This window comes from Narcine bancroftii, chromosome 14 (assembly GCF_036971445.1).
Source record: "Narcine bancroftii isolate sNarBan1 chromosome 14, sNarBan1.hap1, whole genome shotgun sequence".
Lineage (NCBI taxonomy): Eukaryota > Metazoa > Chordata > Chondrichthyes > Torpediniformes > Narcinidae > Narcine > Narcine bancroftii.
The window spans coordinates 24,933,624-24,952,510 of NC_091482.1; positions in this window are offsets into that span (position 1 = coordinate 24,933,624).

The following is an 18,887-nucleotide window of genomic DNA, read 5'->3' on the forward strand; positions in this document are numbered from 1 at the left end:
CATCTGCAAACGATGATTCTGTTAGAATTGAATCCGGCAGCGCAGTCATGCGTCAGCAACATGAACAGTAGCAGGCTGAGCACACTGCCCTGAGGTGCATCAGTTCTCAGTGTGATGGGACTTGATATTTTGCTACTAACTCACACTAATTAGGGTCTGGGTCAAGAAGTCTAGAATCCAATTGCAGGGAGGGGAGTTGAGTGCTAGTGAGAGGAGTTTATCCATTAGCCTCTGAATGCCGTCCTGAAGTTAATGAACAACAATCTGGTGTATGAGGCATTGTTCTTTATGTTGGTCAGGACGGAGTTGTCATCCATGGACCGGTTTGGATGGTAGGCAAACTGGAATGGCTCCAATGTTGCTGGAAGATGTGACTTGATGTGTTCCATTACCAGTTGCACAGAACACTTCATGACGGTAAAGGTCAGTGCCACAGGGTGGCGGTAATTTAGACTGGCTACCATCGTTCTCTTGGGCATCAGGGACTGCTTTGAATCCTTCAGGGGCCATGGACTGCTGCAGTGAGATGTTGAAGATGTCCATTAGGACCTCTGTCAGGTGGTCCACAGGTATGTTGTCTCGCCCCCTCAGCTTTGTGTGGGTTCATCTTAGATAGGATCCTCCTATTCCTCCTGTTCTTCAGGAAGAAATGAGACTTTCTTTGGAGTCACATATTTTTTCTCATCAAACTGTGCATCAAAGGAATTCAACCTATCAGGAAGGGAGGTTTCAATGTCACTGAACCACTGGGTAGACTTAGTTATGGTTTGAATACCCTACAATAGGCACCTTGTGACACCTCTCTGGATTGTCTGTTTGTACCCATGTTTTGCCTTCTTGATTGCCCAGGAGAGGTCAGCTTTTGATGATCTTAATGCCCTCTGGTCAACTGAACTAAAGGCAGTGTCACAAGCTCTTAGCAATACACTGAGCTCTAAGCAATGCAGTTCGTAGAGCTGCTACCACCCAGCTCCTGTGGCCAGATTGATCCTAACCTCTGCTGCTGTCTGAGTGGAGTTTGCATTTTCCTTCTGTGACCACGTAGCTGTCTCTTTGATTTTTCCATCCTTGTCCCAACACTGCGCCAGGTTGATTGGCTGCTGTAAATTGCTTCGGGTTTGTAGACGAGTGGTTGAATCTGGAGAGAGTTGACGGGAGTTGGGAAGAATAAGTCAGAGGCAAGTGAATGGGATTTTTCCGTGAGCTGACCCGGACACTCTGTGATCAAATAACCACCTTCTGCCCTGGTTGGAAGGAGTCTTTTGTTCTTTTTCCTACTTTGCCATGGAATGGCAGAGATAATGCTTTTTGGTAAATAATTGGCCATTTCAACATCCTCAAATTAGCTCCTCTTCAAAGCTGTGAATGCTTTATTGGAAAGGAGGGACAGTTATGTGTGGTAGACAACAGAAACAAATTATACTTCAAAGCCTTGGATAAATGCCAGGCCTTGTGGGTTTATGCTCATTTGTGTATTCTGACAATTTATGGCTAAATTAACGAAGCAACTCAACTATTCTTCATGAACTGTTGTGAAATCCTTCATGAAAACCTGCTTAAGATCCAGCCCAATGGGTAAATCCTATTTAAGAATATTATCTTTGCTTTGATTGATTTATAGAACTAAACCTACACAGAAGTATTATATTCCACCAATATTTAAAATTCTTTGGCAGGGAAACTTGCACTTCAGGGCCATCTTGTTGGGTTTGTTCACCTATGATGAATGTTGGGGGTGTTAGGAATATTAGTTGATGTATATGTCAGTTACACAAATTACATATTTAAGCCTAGTCTCAGTGATATGATAGAGACTGTACCATAGGGATTTGTGGACAGACAAAATCCCTGCATTATCTCCAACAATTAGACCAAGAATATAAAATATAATATTTTCCATTTGCTGATATACAATGCAAGGCAGGAACGCGTATCATATAGAAGACACAAATGGGCTTCAGGAGATTATGGACAAGTTAATTGAAAAGCCAAGAACATGGCAGATGGAATATAATGCAGAAATAAGTTACTGAAAGCCAGCATGTACGTGCAGCCAACAGTTAGGATAGTTAAGTGACTGTAATGATGGAGGGCTGGTGATCCTCCTGAACTTGTGGCAGCTTGGGTTAGGTTTCAAGATGGATGCCTCCACATAGTCTATAGCTAATTGTTTTAAAAGACCCAATAAATAACATCACATGGTATCAGGAGTGGAAGTAACACCAGGAGTGTGCAAGGTGTGTATCAGTCATTATCATCAGAGATATGACGTGTGTAAAGATTCCTGAAGCTGTAAATTGGACTGGAAATGTCAACCACGAGTGGAGGTTGTTCAAACAATGATTCATGCTGCACCTACAAGCCATTGGAGTTGATAGCATACCTGATGCATGGAAGATTGCACTGGTGGGACCTCAAGCACTAGAATTTTTCATTTGTTTTTGCTGAAGCAGAAGACCAGAGCAAGATTGACAAGGTTATCAAGGCAGGGTTCACCAAAGAAAAGTTAAATGTTCGAGAGGTACATGTTTTCCTCCGCATGCAGCTGCAGGGCGAGAGCTTTGATACTTTCTTAATGGACTTGAAATTAAAAGCAAGAACATGCAATTTTGGATCACTACAAGATTCTATGATCTGTGATCAAATTGTGTTTGGGATATTGATAAGAAAGTGAGAGAGAGGTTGTTGCAAGAACCAGAGCTTACCTTAGCTGGAGCTGTGAAGATATGCCACGCCAGTGAATTTGCTCCGCAGCATGTGAAAAAATTGAGGGGAAGTGAAAAAGCCAGTGAAAATGAAGGTGTAGCCATAGCCACAGCGTGTGTCCACACACGCAGACAAAAAATGAGATATAGGAAACAACTAAAGATGGAGTGACATTCAGTTGTGAATGATGTGGCACTCAACATGCAACAAAACAATGCCCAGCTTATGGAAAAATCTGTAATAAATGCAAAGGACAGAATCACTATGGAAAGCAATGTTCTTCCTAAGGGAAACAAAACAGAAGTGAACGTGTGCACACTGTATACACTATAGAAGAAACTGGCCTCACTTTTCGTTGGCATGGTACTGCAGGAAGATTATAAACCAACAGGCACTGAACAGACAACCGTGGCCGGAGGATAAGTGTCATTTGAAAATGGAACAAATATTCCTTTAAAGCTGGGCTCAGGAGAAAAGGTCAATTTGATCTGTGAACGCGACATCAGGGCAATGAAGATAAACCCATATCATCCATTCAAATCCTGTTCAGATCAAGGCCTACAATGGACAGACGATTGGCACGAAAGGTACATGTGAAATTTAAAGATAAAGAGCACCACCTCAGTTTCACAGTGGACCCAGATAAACATGAATCACTGCTGAGTGACAAAGCATGTGAAAAATTAAGCCTAGTCAACAGGGTGTACCCAGCAGGGAAATCTATTGTGCAGTTGATGTGTTACCCAAGGCAACGAAACAGAGTGAATAGCATGCACAATGAGAGTTCCACGGAGACAGATGTGAATCTCTACGTGAATCTAATCACTGAATCGCTTCCCATATCTGACTTGAAATCCAAGCAGATTGCAGCTGCAACAGAAAAGGGCACAGTTCTACAGAAGGTCTGTAGAATCTGAATGAAGGATGGCCAAGAGGTGAATGTCAGCCTTAATACAACATCAGAGCTGAGCTGAGTGTTGTCAATGGGCTTCTACTCAGACAGATCAGGATTATCATTCCTCAATCACTGTGTCAAGAGATGTTGAAAAGGTTGCATGAGGGGCATCTTGGAATGGATAAATGTAAGAGGAGGGCTAGAACTGCTGGTCATTAACCAGGGATAAATGCTGACATTGACAGGATAGTTTCCAGCTGTGAGACCTGTTTGAAACATCACACAAAGGAGACAAAGGAACCCATGATACTAACTGACGTACCAGTAGAACCATGGCATAAAGTTGGAACTGATCTGTTCCACATGGATGGAAAGAATTACTTTCTGGTTATTGGTTATCTATCGAACCTCTCCGATGATTGCGCTGCTTCCTAACAATGCATGAAATTGATCTGTGCAAGACATGGAATTCTTCAAATTGTCTGCAGTGACAATGGACTGTGCTACAGCTGTAGATAATTCCAGAACTTTGCAGAAGAGTATGATTTTCTATGTCCTCTGCATCCACAGTCGAATGGTAAAGAAGAGAAAGGAGTTCACATAGTTAAACAGTTGCTTAAGGAAACACTAGAAAGTGGCTCAGATCCGTATCTATCTCTATTGAGTTACCGAGCTTCGCCACTTGAACATGGCAGGTCACCTGCTGAGATTCTGATGGAAAGTTGGGACAAAAAGGTCACTGTTCTGGAGAAAGTAAATCCAAAATCGTACACTGTCAGAACAGTCAAATACTGAGAAAGAATCAAAAGAGTCTGCTGAAAATGCAAGAGACTCTGCAGGGATAGACAAATGTAGAAGATCCAGCCTGCAGAGCAACAGAGGAAACACCACCAGTGATGGACAGTAGTGGACCAGCAAAGCCGACACAAGCACCTGTCTTAGAAAGATCCACACATGTTATCAAAGTACCTGACAGACTGAATCTCTAAAAGAAAAAGGACTGCACCCTTAAAAAAATTGTGCTGCTAATGCTGTGTTTACGTCTGTGTTGAACTTTAAATTGAAATGAATATTGTATTAGTGTGTCATGTTGTTAGGTTAAACATCTCAAGGAAAGGGGATGTAATGATAGGGTGCTGGTGACACTCCTGACCAGTCAGAAACTAGTTTGTGGCAGCTTGGGTTGGATTCAAGTCTAGTTGTTTTAAAAGAACCCAAGTTTCTCTATTACAATAAGAACCCAATTTTCTCTAATACAATAAAAGAAACATCACAGAAGTTCAACATATCATGAGGCCTTAAGATTTAGATTGAAATCTAATGAGGAAATAGTGTTATGCAAAATTGGCTATGGCAATCTGATTAATTTTATTTTGTAAGATTTACTCCAAATTAAGAAAAATAATGTTTAAAGGCAACCACTTTGCTTTTCTCAACGTTCTTAATTTTTTGGTCTCTTAAGTGCTCTTAGCTTGATGCGGCCGGATGGTCAGAATTAGCAATCACATGTCTGAAGTACTTTGTTAAATTAACTGTGCAGAATCTACAGAGCCTTTTTTTTTAAAGTTGATTGACTGGAAATGCATCTAGCAATTACTGTCATTGTTCCAAATATTTCAAAACAGTTTTATTTGCCAACTGCCAACTATCAAAAAGGAGGAAGTAATTAAATTTGCTTCTCATTCTCTCCCATTGTGCACACAAGTTGAAAGCTGACAGTACATTGAGACGATACATCTTTGTGGGAATCAATCTTGGCGCCATTTATTATGTCACAAAAATATCTTTCCTTGTTTGTCTAGTAAAGGTGCACAAAAGGTCACAATTATACAGGGCAACTATTCAAACAAAAAAAAGAGAAGAAAAAGTGGTTCCCTTCAGAGACATGGCATGTCCATGGATTCCACTAGCTCCTCTGATGATGCCACCCACTACCATCGAACAATTACAGCACAGAAACAGGTCGCTTTGGCCCCTCTAGTCTGTGCTGAACCACTTTTTCTTGCCTAGTCCCACTGACCTGCATTCGGTCCATAGCCCTCCATACCTCTCCCATCCATATACCAGCCAAATTTTTCTTAAATGTTAAAATTGAGCCTGCAACTACCAGTTCAGCTGGAAGCTTATTCTACCCTCCTACCACTCTCTGAGTGAAGAAATTCCTCCTCATGTTCCCCCTAAACTTTTCCCCCACCCTTAATCCATGTCCTCTTGTTTGAACCTCACCCAATGGAAAAAGCTAATTTACATTTACTGTCTATCCCCCTCATAATTTGAAACACCTCTATCAAATCATCCTTCATTCTTCTACAATCCAGCGAATAAAGTCCTAACCTGTTTAGCCTTTCCCTATAACTCAGTCCCTGAAGTCTGGGCAACATCCAAGTAAATCTTACTTGGATATTGATATCCTTCCTGTAGTTAGGCAACCAAAACTGCACACAATACTCCAAAATTGGCCTCACCAATGTCTTATACAACTTTAACTTAATATCCCAAGTTCTGTACTCATTGCTTTGATTTATGAAGGCCAATATGCCAAAAAGCTTTCATTACAACCCCATCTACATGTGATGTCACTTTCAGGGAATTATGTAGCTGTATTCCCGGATCCTTCTGTTCTACCTCATTCCTCAGTGCCCCATCATTTATGTGTATGCCCTTTCTTGGTTTGTCCTTCCAAAATGTAACACCTCACACTTGTCTGCATTAAATTCCATCTGTCATTTTTCAACCCGCTTTACCAGCTGATCCAGATCCTTCTGGAAGCTTTAAAAACCTTTGCTGTCCACAACACCTCCAATCGTAGTGTCATCTGAAAATTTACTAATCCAATGTACCAAATTATCATCCAGATCATTGGTATAGATGACAAACAACAATGGTCACACCACTAGTCATAGGCCTCCAATGTGATTAGCAATCATCCACCACCACTCTCTGGCTTCTCCCGTCCAGTTCACTACTTCACCATGAATACCTAGAGCTTACACCTTTCTGACTAACCTCCCATGCAGGACCTTGTCAACTGCCTTACTAAAGTCCATGTAGACAACATACACAGCCTTTCCTTCATCAACTTTCCTGGTAAACTCCTTGAAAAACTCTATAAGATTGGTTAAACATGATCTACCACACATAAAGCATGTTAATTATTCCTATCCAAATAATTGTATATCCGATCGCTTAGACCATCTTCCAATAATTTACTACTGCTGATGTCAGGCTCACTGGCCTCTAATTTGCAGGGTTACTTTTGGAACCTTTTTTAAAGAATGGAACAATGTGAGCTTCCCTCCAATCCTCCAGTACCACACGCATGCTAAGGAGATTTTAAATATTTCTGTCAAAGCCCCTGTAATTTCGACATTAGCTCCCTCAAAGTCTGAGGGAGTATCTTGACAGGCCCTGGGGATTTATCCACCCTTACTCACAGCAAGCACTTCCTCCTCTTTAATCTTTATAGGTTTCATGACCTCACCACAGAGAGACCCAGTTGCAAATCGGCAGATTACTTTGCTGAGCACCTCCACTTCCCTCTGCTACAACAAAGACCTCCCAGTAGCCAACCATTTCAATCTGAGTCACACACCTGTGCTCACATGTCTGTCCATGGCCTTAGGTACTGTCTCACCCTGACCATCTGCAGATTGGAGGAACAACACCTTATTTTCCATCTGAGCACTCTCCAGCCAGATGGCATCAACATCGACCTCTGCTTTCTGCTAGACTTGCTCGCCTCCCCTTTCCAGTTTTTCCAGTTCTCCCACTCCACCTACTTAGCCAACCCTCCTCCCCTTGACCAGTGCTGCCCGCACCCTCCCTTCTCCACCTATCATCTCCTGCTTTTGCTATCCACCCCCTCCCTCTTTCCTGCCTCCCCCCCATCCTTTTATTCCGATGCCTGACGACACTCTTTCATACCTTGATGAAGGGCTCAAGCCTGAAAAGTGGGTTATGTATCTTTACCTTTGCTACATAAGGGACATTTTTTGACTAGCTGAGTTTCTTAGCATTTTGTGTTTTTACTTCAACCAGGGTGTTTACAGATTTTTGTGATGTACTCCATGACTTACTGTTTGTTTTCCTTACTTCGCATGACTCTATGCCCATTTTCTGAGTGAATACTGAGGAAAAAAAAATTTAAGGTCTCCCCATCACTTTTCACTCCATGCAAAGCCGACCATTTTGTCTTCAAGGGGACCAATTTTACCACTTACTACCCTTTTGCTCTCATGAGCAATCTCATGTCTTCTTTGATTCTTCCTGATTTCTTCCTTGAGCTTTTTCTTGCATTTTTTATATTCCTCAAGGACCTCATTTTCTACATCCTGCTTATACCTGTTATACACCTCTCTCTTCTTCCAAACCAGGTCCCCAATATCCTTTGAGAACCAGATTTCCCTATACTTTCTAACCTTGCCTTTGATTCTGACAGGAACATACAGACTTTGTACCCTCAAAATTTCATCTCTGAACATTTCCATTTACCTCGCACATCCTTCCTAGAAAACAACTTATCCCAATCCACGCATTCCTTTTGCATTGACTTTCTCCAATTTAGAATCTCAACCCAAGGCCCAGACCTATCCTTCTCCATAATTAACTTGAAACTAATGGCATATGATCACTGGACCCAAAATGTTCCCCTTCACATACCTCTGTCACCTGTCCTGTCTCGTTCCCTAATAGGAGATCAGGATTGTGCTTTCTCTAGTTGGTACCTCTGTATATTGGTTTAGAAATCTTTCCTGAACACATTTGACGAACTCCAAGCCATCCAGCCCTTTAACAGTATGGGAGTCTCAGTCAATATGTGGAAAATTAAAATCTCCTACTGATACAACTTTTATGTTTTCTGCAGCTGTCTACTATCTCTCTACAAATTTGCTCCTCCAATGCTCGTTAACTATTGGGTGGTCTATAATACAACCCCATGAGTGTTGTCATACCCTTCCCGTTCCTCAGCTCCACCCATATAGACTCAGTAGATGAGCACCCTGGTCTGTCCTGCTTGAGCTCCGCTGCGATATTTTCCCTGATGAACAATGCTACTCCTCCACCTTTCAACCCCTCCCCCCCCCCATTCTATCACATCTAAAGCAACGGAAAACAGGAACACTGAGCTGCCAGTCATGCTCTTTGTGCAACCAAGTTTCACTAACGGCCACAATGTCATAATTCCACGGGCTAATCCACACTCTAAAATAATCTGCCTTTCCTACAATACTCCTTGCATTGAAATAGATGCACCTGAGACTATTAATTCCACCACGTTCAACTCTTTGACTTCTAATAATGCATGAAATTTTAACATCATCTTTTCCCTTCTCCACTCCCCCATCTGTTCTGACACTTTGGTTCCCATATCCCTGCAAATCAAGTTTAAACCCATAGGAGAAGCACAAGCAAACCTGCCCACAAAGATATTTGTCCCCCTCCAGTTCAGATACAAATTGTCCCATTGGAACAGGTCCCACACAATCTGTCCCCCTAACTATGGAATCCCCTATCACTACAGTTCGCCTCTTCTCCTCTCTTCCCTTCTTAATGACAGGATTAGACTCCGTGCCAGAGACTTGATCACCATGGCTTGTGCCCGGTAGGTCAACCCCTCAACAGTATCTAAGATGGTATACTTGTTATTCAGGGGATCGCCCACCGGGGTACCCTGTATTCCCTTTCCCTCTCCTGAATGTTACCCATCTACCCTCCCCTCCTGCCTCCGAGGTGTGATAGTGTCTCTGTAACTCCTGTCAATTCCACCCTCTACCTCATGAATGGTCTGGAGTTCATCCAATGCCAGCTCCAATTCCTTAACTTGGTTTTACAGGAGCTGCTGCAGGATGCACTTCCCACAGATGAAGTCATCGGGGATCCTGGTGGCTTCCCTGACAACCCACTTCCTGCAAGAGGAGCATTCCCCTGCTTTGGCTTCCATTTCCTCTCTCTCTCTCTCTCTCTCTCTCTCTCTCTCTCTCTCTCTCTCTCTTGCTCTCTCTTTTTATCTATATCTCTTTATCTCTTTTGCTCTCTATTTATTGCCACTGCTCCTTTTGGATTTACCCCTAATCTCTGCTGTAATATGCTGGTAATGTGGCTCCTGGGGAGGCCATAAAAAATAAAGAAAAAATCTGTGGCCAATTTTAGGAGAAACTTTGGGAAATTCCTCCCCGATTCCCTAATGGCAATCAAGCAAAGCTCTAGGAGACCACTGAAATTTGTGATAGACTGCTAGCAATTCTAATTCTAATTGCTAAAATTAGAATAATTGCTTCCCTGCCCCCCTGGTCCTGCCGGACCTTGATGGGCCTCATTGTGCCCAGGTCAGGCTCCTTGCCGCTGCTCCTGCCAGGCCTCGCCGAGTCCGGCTCAACGATGCTGTTCACTCCTGTGGCCCTCTGTAGCCACATGGCCTCCTACCCCAACCAGCAATGAACTAGTGCTCGAAGCATCCAAGTTGTTCCTCCTTGACCTCTGATTCCAAACTTGCCAAGTGTTAGGAAGCCATCAGCAACCAAGGCCCATCAGGATCCATACTCACCATAAGCATTCTCACCAATCCTGGACTTGAGACCTGGTTCCCGGAAGCCAGTTGTCAGCAGTCTCGATGCAAGGACTTCATCCACTGCACTGGAGCCTGCTCCATTGCTCTGATTTCTGACATTGCAGGGACTCTCCAAGTCTTCTCTCTCTCTCTCTCTCTCTCTCTCTCTCTCTCTCCCTCTCTCTCTCTCTCTCTCTCAGTGGGGAGGTGGAATGGATGTCCTGCCATTCTGGGCTCCTGTGCCAATCCACTGCTTCCTTAGAATTGGTATGGTAACCCGTGAAATCCGGGTTCCCAAATCTAGACACTGGCATCTTGAATTTGGAACGCTGAGGACATCAAACCTCCACTGACCTCGTTCGATGGGCAATTTAAACCTGCACTTGGTCATTGGGCAGGATGTCTGAGCTGTAGAACCCAGCACAGGAGCATGAAAAAGCTGTGGCCTGCTCCTCATTCTATCCAGGCCCACACCAGAGACAGTGCTGTTGTTTCAGTAGTTGCAACAGTGCCCCTATCTTGAATCATGGGTGGTGTTTGATTGGCTCTGTTCCTGCAATGCCCAGAGAAGGAAGTATGTTGCTGAATTCTCGTGGCTACTTCTGAATTGTTCTTACACAAAAACCCAGTAAGTAGGCATGAGTGCGAGATTATCTTTTCAAATTTGCATATCATTTATTGTCACTTTTGCTATTATTATAGTAGTGACTGTTATATATTGACAGCTGACCACATTTAAATTTAAATTTTAAATTTAGACATACAGCACGGTAACAGGCCATTTAAGCCCACGAGTCCGTGCCGTCCAAACTACACCCAATTAACCTACATCCACTGTACTTTTCAAACGGTGGGAGGAAACCAAAGCCCCCCTGGGGAAAACCCACGCAGATATGGGGAGAAGGTGCAAACTCCTGACAGACAGCACGGAATTCGAACTCTGGTCCTGATCGCTGGCGCTGTAAAGGCATTGTGCTAACCACTACATCGACCACGCCACCCAAGAAGGATGATCTATAGTTCCTCCTCAGTCATTTGGCTTCGTAAACAACCACACCAAAGAACCTACAGGGATTATGTTGAGAAATAATGCAGCTGGACGAGTGTCAGGGAAGTAACAAAGCACAAGGGGGAACAGACTTCTTTAGTTCAAGTTGTAAAGATTCCAGCTATTAGCAATATATTTTGAGCAAGCAAATACAAATTCCAAATCCTGATATGCATATTCCTTTGTTGTAATAAATTCACTTGCATTGACATGTAGTGCCTTGTATAAACAATCATTTCAAATAGTTAGTGTTACTCCCAGTACAGTACCATCAATTGGATAATTGAAGAGCTTCTCATGGTATTTTGCTTGGCACCCCCTTGTTATAAGCATTTCTAAAGACTAAGGGTATCAAACCCCAACATCTCCAGTCATGCAGACATGCATATTATCATATATTTTGGCATATAAGTCGAGTCTTGAAACCCTCAAAACGCACTCAAAAATCAGGGGTCGACTTATACACCAGATACATAAATGAGACCTTAAATTCAACTAAAAAAAAACGCTCAACATAGATTCATCGTATAAAGTGACCCGAAGCACCAAAGAACCCAACCTACAACAAAATTTTAAGCTGCCAGCATATTAGAATTACCACATCTATTACTTTTAACAAAACTTATTTCATACTTTCGTCGTTTTGCTGGAGGCTCCATAATAACAACCATCTTACGGCAATGCCTAACATCTCAGTCACCACGATTTTTGGGGGGCGGGGGGGGGGTCAATATATGATAAAACCATGAAAATGAGGCTGAAAATGGGGACCCGACATCTGAAGGTCGACTTATATGGTATTTATTGTATATTACCACTTGCACTGTGATATAGTTTTATACACCTTTCAGGCATTATTAAAAGTCACCATGCTCTGGCCCCACTTTCAATGAAAACCACATGGAAATTCAAAGTAATGACATAAATTATGACAATATGCTGTCAAACTGTGTTTCTCACATTTTAACATTGTATAAGTAGTGTTTAAGTTGGCCACTTGAATGTGCATGGAATGGAAGGATTTGGATCCTGTGCAGAACTTGGATTATCAAAACCACAGTGAAACTTGGCAAATGCCCACATCTTCCCCCACCAACCCCCCCACCCACCCCAACCATGACCCTTGTCAGCTTCTATATTCATGGAGCCAGTGACATAGGAGAGATGGGTTATTCAGCCCATCAAGTCTGCCTAGCTATTTAATCATGAACTGATTCATTCTCCCCCCCCCCCCCCCCAGCCCCACTGACCAGCCTTCTCCCCATAACTTTTGATGCCTTGGCAAATCAAAAACCTATCAATCTCTGCCTTACATGAACCCATTGACTTGGTCTCCACAACCACCTGGGGCAACAAATTTCACAGATTTACCATCCTCTTTCTGAAGACATCTCACCACATCTCTGTTCTAAGTGGATGCCCTTCAATCCTGAAGTTGTGCCCTCTTGTCCAAGACTCTCCCACTTTGCTGGGATATTTAAACCCTGTGCTGCATTCTTCCTCCAAATATGTTTCCAGGTGCTCTCGTCATATCAGGTGGGTTTGAAAGATTCCAAGATGTCTATGCCGTAGCAACCTGAGACTAGAATTTATTTGAAGAATGTTTTCAATGTAATGGGAATATACATGATACAAATACTCCACAGACTACAGACTTACTGGTCCAGAGTGGTGGTAACGATCACTCCTTTTCAAGTCTATGTGCTGGTAAGCTCTGGCCTTATGAAGAATGAAGAAAAAAGATCTATATAATATTGGAATATACTGTGTTTGATTGTTATTTATAATGGTGTAATTATTATTTGAGACATTATCTCTCATCATAATGATTAGGGGCCTGTATTTTAAGAGCCAAATATGATCCACTTTGTTGGGTTGGTTGTGGGAGTCAGCGGCGTCCCGGGATCCGAAGGCTGCGATGTCTGGCTGCTGCCATTCTTTCTGCAGCTGCTCCCGTTGACGCTGCCCTTTTCCAGCACCATGATGCATCTGTGCATGCGTGGTGGGTTTCACGTACTGGAGACAGTTGGCGCAAGCATGGGAGTTTTGGCACAAATTCTTTAGCCGTATAGACATGGGGAGGGTGAGAAGGGTTTGCATAATTTCTGTTGACTGTTATGTTACCATGGATCAAACATTCGTTACTATAGATAGTTCTTAACAGACTTCATTGTAATAGATCATTTGCACATAAATGTTACTACTTGGTATATTCAGACTACATTATAATAAGTCATAACAAGTCTTTATGTTCATCAATAAACCATTAAAAAACTCATTTGGACTTGGTACTGGATTAGGTTATGACTGAGCAGTGCAACGTTATAGCTGAGCAGGCGGTGGAGCGCTGGAATGGCCTTTGGCAGGCCGGCGGTGAGTGAGGCTTCAGAGGGGCGGCCTTCGGTAGGTCGGCGATAAGTGAGTGAGGCTCAGAAGGGCAGCCTTCAGTAGGTTAGTGGTGAGTGAATGAGACTTCGGTGGGGGAGGCTTCAGCAGTTTGGCGGTGAGCAAGTGGGCTTCAGCAAGGTGGCCTTTGGATCAATATATCAGATTGATAGAGGAGTGGAATTAGCTTGGGCAGGGGATTGCGCCGGCTGTGGGATGTGGGAAATCTGGGACAGCACAATTGTCCCTGCGGAACTGACCTGCAATAGGTGCATCCAGCTGCAGCTCCTGACAAACTGAGCTAGGCAACTGGAGATGGAGATGAATGAACTCTGGAAGCAGAGTGGATAGAGAGGAGTTTCAGAGAGACAGTCACCCCAAAAGTCAGGAGGGAGGTAGCTGGATGAATGACAGGAGAGGGAATAGGCAAAGGGAGGAAAGCATCGCTTTGGATGTTCCTATCAACAATGTATACCATTTTGGGTACTGTTGGTGGGGAAGACCTACCAAGGACAGGTTGTAGTGGCCATGTCTCTGGCACCGAGATTGGAGCCTCAGCTCAGAAAGGAAGGAGGGAAAAGAAGAGAGCAGTAGTGATAGGGGATTCAATAATTAAGGGAACAGATAAGAGAGATCGAGAATCCCGGAAGGTCTGATGCCTTCCTAATGCCAGGGTCTGCAATATCTTAGTCGAGTTTTTGGTATTCTCAGGAGGGATGTTGTGGTACAAGTAGGACCAATGATGTGGGTAGGAAGGGTGAGGAGGTCCTGCAAAAGAGTTTAGGAAATTAGATGCACATTTCAGACTTTATTATTGGGCCGTCAATATTTGCAATTTTGGTAATAATATGATAATAAAATGGGTGGCCCTGCTTGAGTTGATTTAGAGCTGAATTTGACCCAGAAATTTTCTATTGTTTCAATACTTGGCGTGCCTCTATCTTTTCCCATTGGTAAAAAGATTGATAATCTAGTGGTTAAATATACAATTAAGATTTGGTTTCAATTCAGAAAACATTTTGGGCTTCAAAGGTTTCTTCCTTTCAATCCTACTTTATCAAATTATTGTTTTCAACCTCCTTTGATGGGTTCTGCTTTTCAGGAATGATCCAGATTAGATATTAAACATTTTTATGATAATAATCTTGCTCCATTTGAGCAACTTTCTTTAAAATTGAATTTACCAGATTCTCACTTTTTTAGATATTTGCAGATTATTCTCAATCTTCAAAATTCTCCCAGGCTCCTGTTCTGAATTTGATGGAAACAATTTACAACCTTCAACCATCTCAAAAAAGGTTAATAACTATTGTATTTGATGTTCTGATGAAATCAAGGCAAGCTTCAGTGGATGAAATTAAAAAGGCCTGGGAGCTGGACCTTCCTATTTCTATTTCTGATGATTTTTGGAACTCAATTTTTAAGTTGGTTAGCACATCTTCTCTTTGTGCCTGTCACTCACTGTTACAATTCAAAGTTGTGCCTAGAGCTTATATGTCTAAAGTTAAATGAGCTCATATTTACCCTAATATTAGCTCTTTCTGTGACAGATGTAAGAATGAGGACTGATCATTAATTCGTATGTTTTGGTTTTGTTTGACCTTTGCCAAGTACTGGGAAGAGGTCTTTCGTACCTTATCAAGAATTATTAATGTTAACCTAGCACCAGACCCGTTGGCAGCTTTGGTTGGGATGGTTGAACAGACAGTTGTGAAATTGTCTTCATTTCAATGCCATGTTTTAATGTTTGCGAGATGAGTTATTTTGATCAGATGGAAAGATGCTGTTCTGCCCATTCATAATCAATTGGTATATGATATGATGTCATATTTTACCTTGAAAATAACATGTTCCATAAGTGGTCGAAGTTAAACTTCTCCAACCTTTGGGGTTCTTTTTTTGAAATATTTTCACAGCCTCTAATGGGAATCGTAATCAGGTTTTTAGTGATTCTTGTGAGTATGCGTTTCTTTTTATTTCTACGGGCAGTTTTTTTTCTCTATGTTGCCATGCAACTTAGGAATAGTTTGGGGTTTAGATTAGCTAATTATGTTGGGTTTTTTTAAATTAATTTACCTATGAATACTAGTGTTGCATAAAAAAACTATATTATTTCTGAATTGCAGTTAGAAGCAGGTTGCCATTCTACAACTCGGAGATGATGACACGAAAGCTGTAACTCTAGCCAACGTATCCACCACAGTCCTGATATAAGCACCACTGGTGTTTAACCTAGCTCTGCCATTGACCAAACTTTCCACCCAAATCTTCTGAACAAAATGGAGCACCTCTATCAAGTTTCCCACTAGAGTAAAGCTAATTTAAATTTAAAAAAATTAGACATATAGCACGGTAATAGGCGCTTTCAGCCCACACCGCCCACTTACCCCCAATTAACCTACATGCACAGTACATTTTGAACGGCGGGAGGAAATTGGAGCACCCGGAGGAAACCTATGCAGACACGGGGAGAGCGTACAGTCTCCTTTCAGACAGGATGGGATTCAAACCCCAGTCACTGGCGCTGTAACCGTGTTATGCTATCCACTATGCCAACTGTACATATGAGAAATGTTTAAATTCCATTGTCCCTCTCTAGAACTACATGTACTGTCATTTTGAGTCACTAAGGGGCTGTCCAAATCATCAAATCATTTTTTTATTCTAAATCACTGATTTTTTAAATCCCTCTGTGCTTTTCCCATTAATAAGTCATGTGTAATCAAATCAATAGGATTCACAGAATTGGAGATAATGTTTCATTTTACTGTTTCTTCATTCACATATCTGTGTTTGGAGATAATACACTGAAACATATCAAGCATTCTCTCCTGGCAGAGATAAAATGTTCAGATATTCACAGAAAGCCTTCAAGCAATGTGTTAATCATCTGATATCTGGTGACATTTAATTATGTACTAAATTTTATATGTACTAAATATTTGGCATTGTTGGTTTATTTTTGGATGCATAGTTTTCATCAAAGATGAATTCATAAGATGGTTTTAAGGAAATAAAATAAAGAAAATGGGGACTCCTCTTCAGGATCCAATAAATTTATTGCAATTTAAATATTTAAATTTAGACATTTAGCGTGGTAACAGGCCCTTCCGGCCCACAAGCCCGTGCTGCCCAAATACCCCAATTAACCAACAACTGTTGTATGTTTTGAAGGGTGGGTGGAAACCAGAGCATCTGGAGGAAACCCACGCAGACACAGGACACGGGAAGAACGCATAAACTTCTTATGGACAGTGCTGAATTTGAACCTTGTAGAGCGCGTCGAAAGAACCAAAGACTTGTTGATCCAAACGAAGGCTTTTATTAACTAAAAGACTGGCGCATATCACATGTAGGTTGACCAGTCCAGAATGACCTGGTCTGGCTAGGAGTAACCCTTTAAGACTTGCCAGTAGGCATGGCTACGCTCTCAGCCAATCACTGTCATCCTACACTACAATCTGTACATATACACATTGGTGATAGAATCTGTACTATCATATTCACCCCTTCTTTGAGAATTGACCCCGGGGTGGATGGAAAAAAAGGCCCGGTGGAGGTTAGGGACTGTACAGGTCAGGGGGCCTGACCATCCGGCGTGACCACCGTGGTGCTAGGATTGGGGTCGCTGGAGTCGTGTCGCCGCAGGCTCATCGGGTGTGGCCACTGCTTCGCTCAATTCCCCAATGGTGTTGTTGACAGTCTGTCCTAAGCTGGTGGGGTGGTGCTGGTCCCTCTGTTCAAGCACATGACCTGTGGGAGAAGGATTTGGGGGAGGTTGGGTAAGAAGCACTGCTGGGCCTGATCCAGCTTGGGCTAGGTCCCTTACCGAGACTGTGTCCTCCCATCTGTCTGGGCACTCAATGTAGTTTATTAACTAGAAGACTGGAGCATATCACATGTAGGTCGACCAGTCCAGAATGACCTGGTCTGGCTAGGAGCAACCCTTTAAGACCTGCCAGTAGGTGTGGCTACACTCTCAGCCAATCACAATCATCCTACACTACAATCACTGTCATCCTACACTACAATCTGTACATATACACATTGGTGATAGAATCTGTACTATCATATTCACCCCTTCTTTAGTACTATCACAAACCTAGTTTGCTGGCATCCACCATAATAAATCTAATTCAGGTTGTACCCCTCTTCTCTGGTGTTCTGTGGTCTGGAAACTCCCATGATCCAGCATATTTGAATCTGTCACCTTTAGTGCAGACACCTTACAGACAGCGCTGGACTCAAGCCCCCAGTCCTGATTGTAAAGGTGTTGCGTTAACTGCTACACTAACCATGCCGTCCCACAGTATTATGTCCTGTTTGAAGCTTTGTTTGACCTTTGATATGTTTACACGGGGGGGTTCCCTTCGGAGTCAATTTCTGTTTTCTGGCATTTTCTCTGGTCCAGCAATTGCTAGTTCCCAATGTCATTGGATTAAAGAGGTTCAACCTGCACTTAATAAAGGGGAAAGCAAAAAAGGAAGGGAAAGGAAATGGGGAGGAGCTAAGAGATGATACAATATTGGACAGAAGGTCGAAGATGAAGCGATCGGGAGGCCACTGGGAGAGCAATGATTAGAGAGAAAAGTGAGAGTGGGTAAGCAGAGAGTTGATTTGAAAATGGCGGCACTGCCGGAGCAGCTGTAAGGGACCTGTGGGGAGGGGAGGTACAGGTCTCCTGCCCTGTCAACTCTGTACAGGCTTTGAACGGCCCATTAAAGGAGCCAACAGTCGTTTCATTTAAAATCCCGCGACCGCGGGGTCTGCACCCAACGTGGCAGCGACTGTGATTGGCAGCAGCCATATGGGGTTGCAGACTCCAGGAGAGCAGACTGGCGTGGGGCAGGAGAAAATGGGGAAACCATCCCCCTTCTGAGAAGGAGAAGCAGAGGAGGTGACCCACGGGGATGACGTCCATGGCGGCAGATCAGTGAGGGGGTTCCACGACTGACAGACCCACTCATGCAGCGGGCTGCTGCCGACTCAAGGAGCCCACAGAGGCTGGGGGATACCGGGGACCACTGTCAGGAGATTCGCGCCGGGCTGCGGACAGGCTCGAAACTGGCTGGTGGGGTTCCAGTTATCGGAACCGGGTTGCAAGGGGGTACCGAAGGCACCGAAGGGTTCGGACCTGGTACTCGGGTTGCCAATGGATCGAACAGGAGTCTGCGGCTACGAAGGCTGTGGAAGCTCTGGAGGTGAATCTATGGACACGGTGACTCTGGGGGTCTCTCTTTTGCTTCTCTTTCTCTGACTATAAGAGGCGCTTCAGGCAATTTCTGCCAATGGCGAATCTGTCTGCC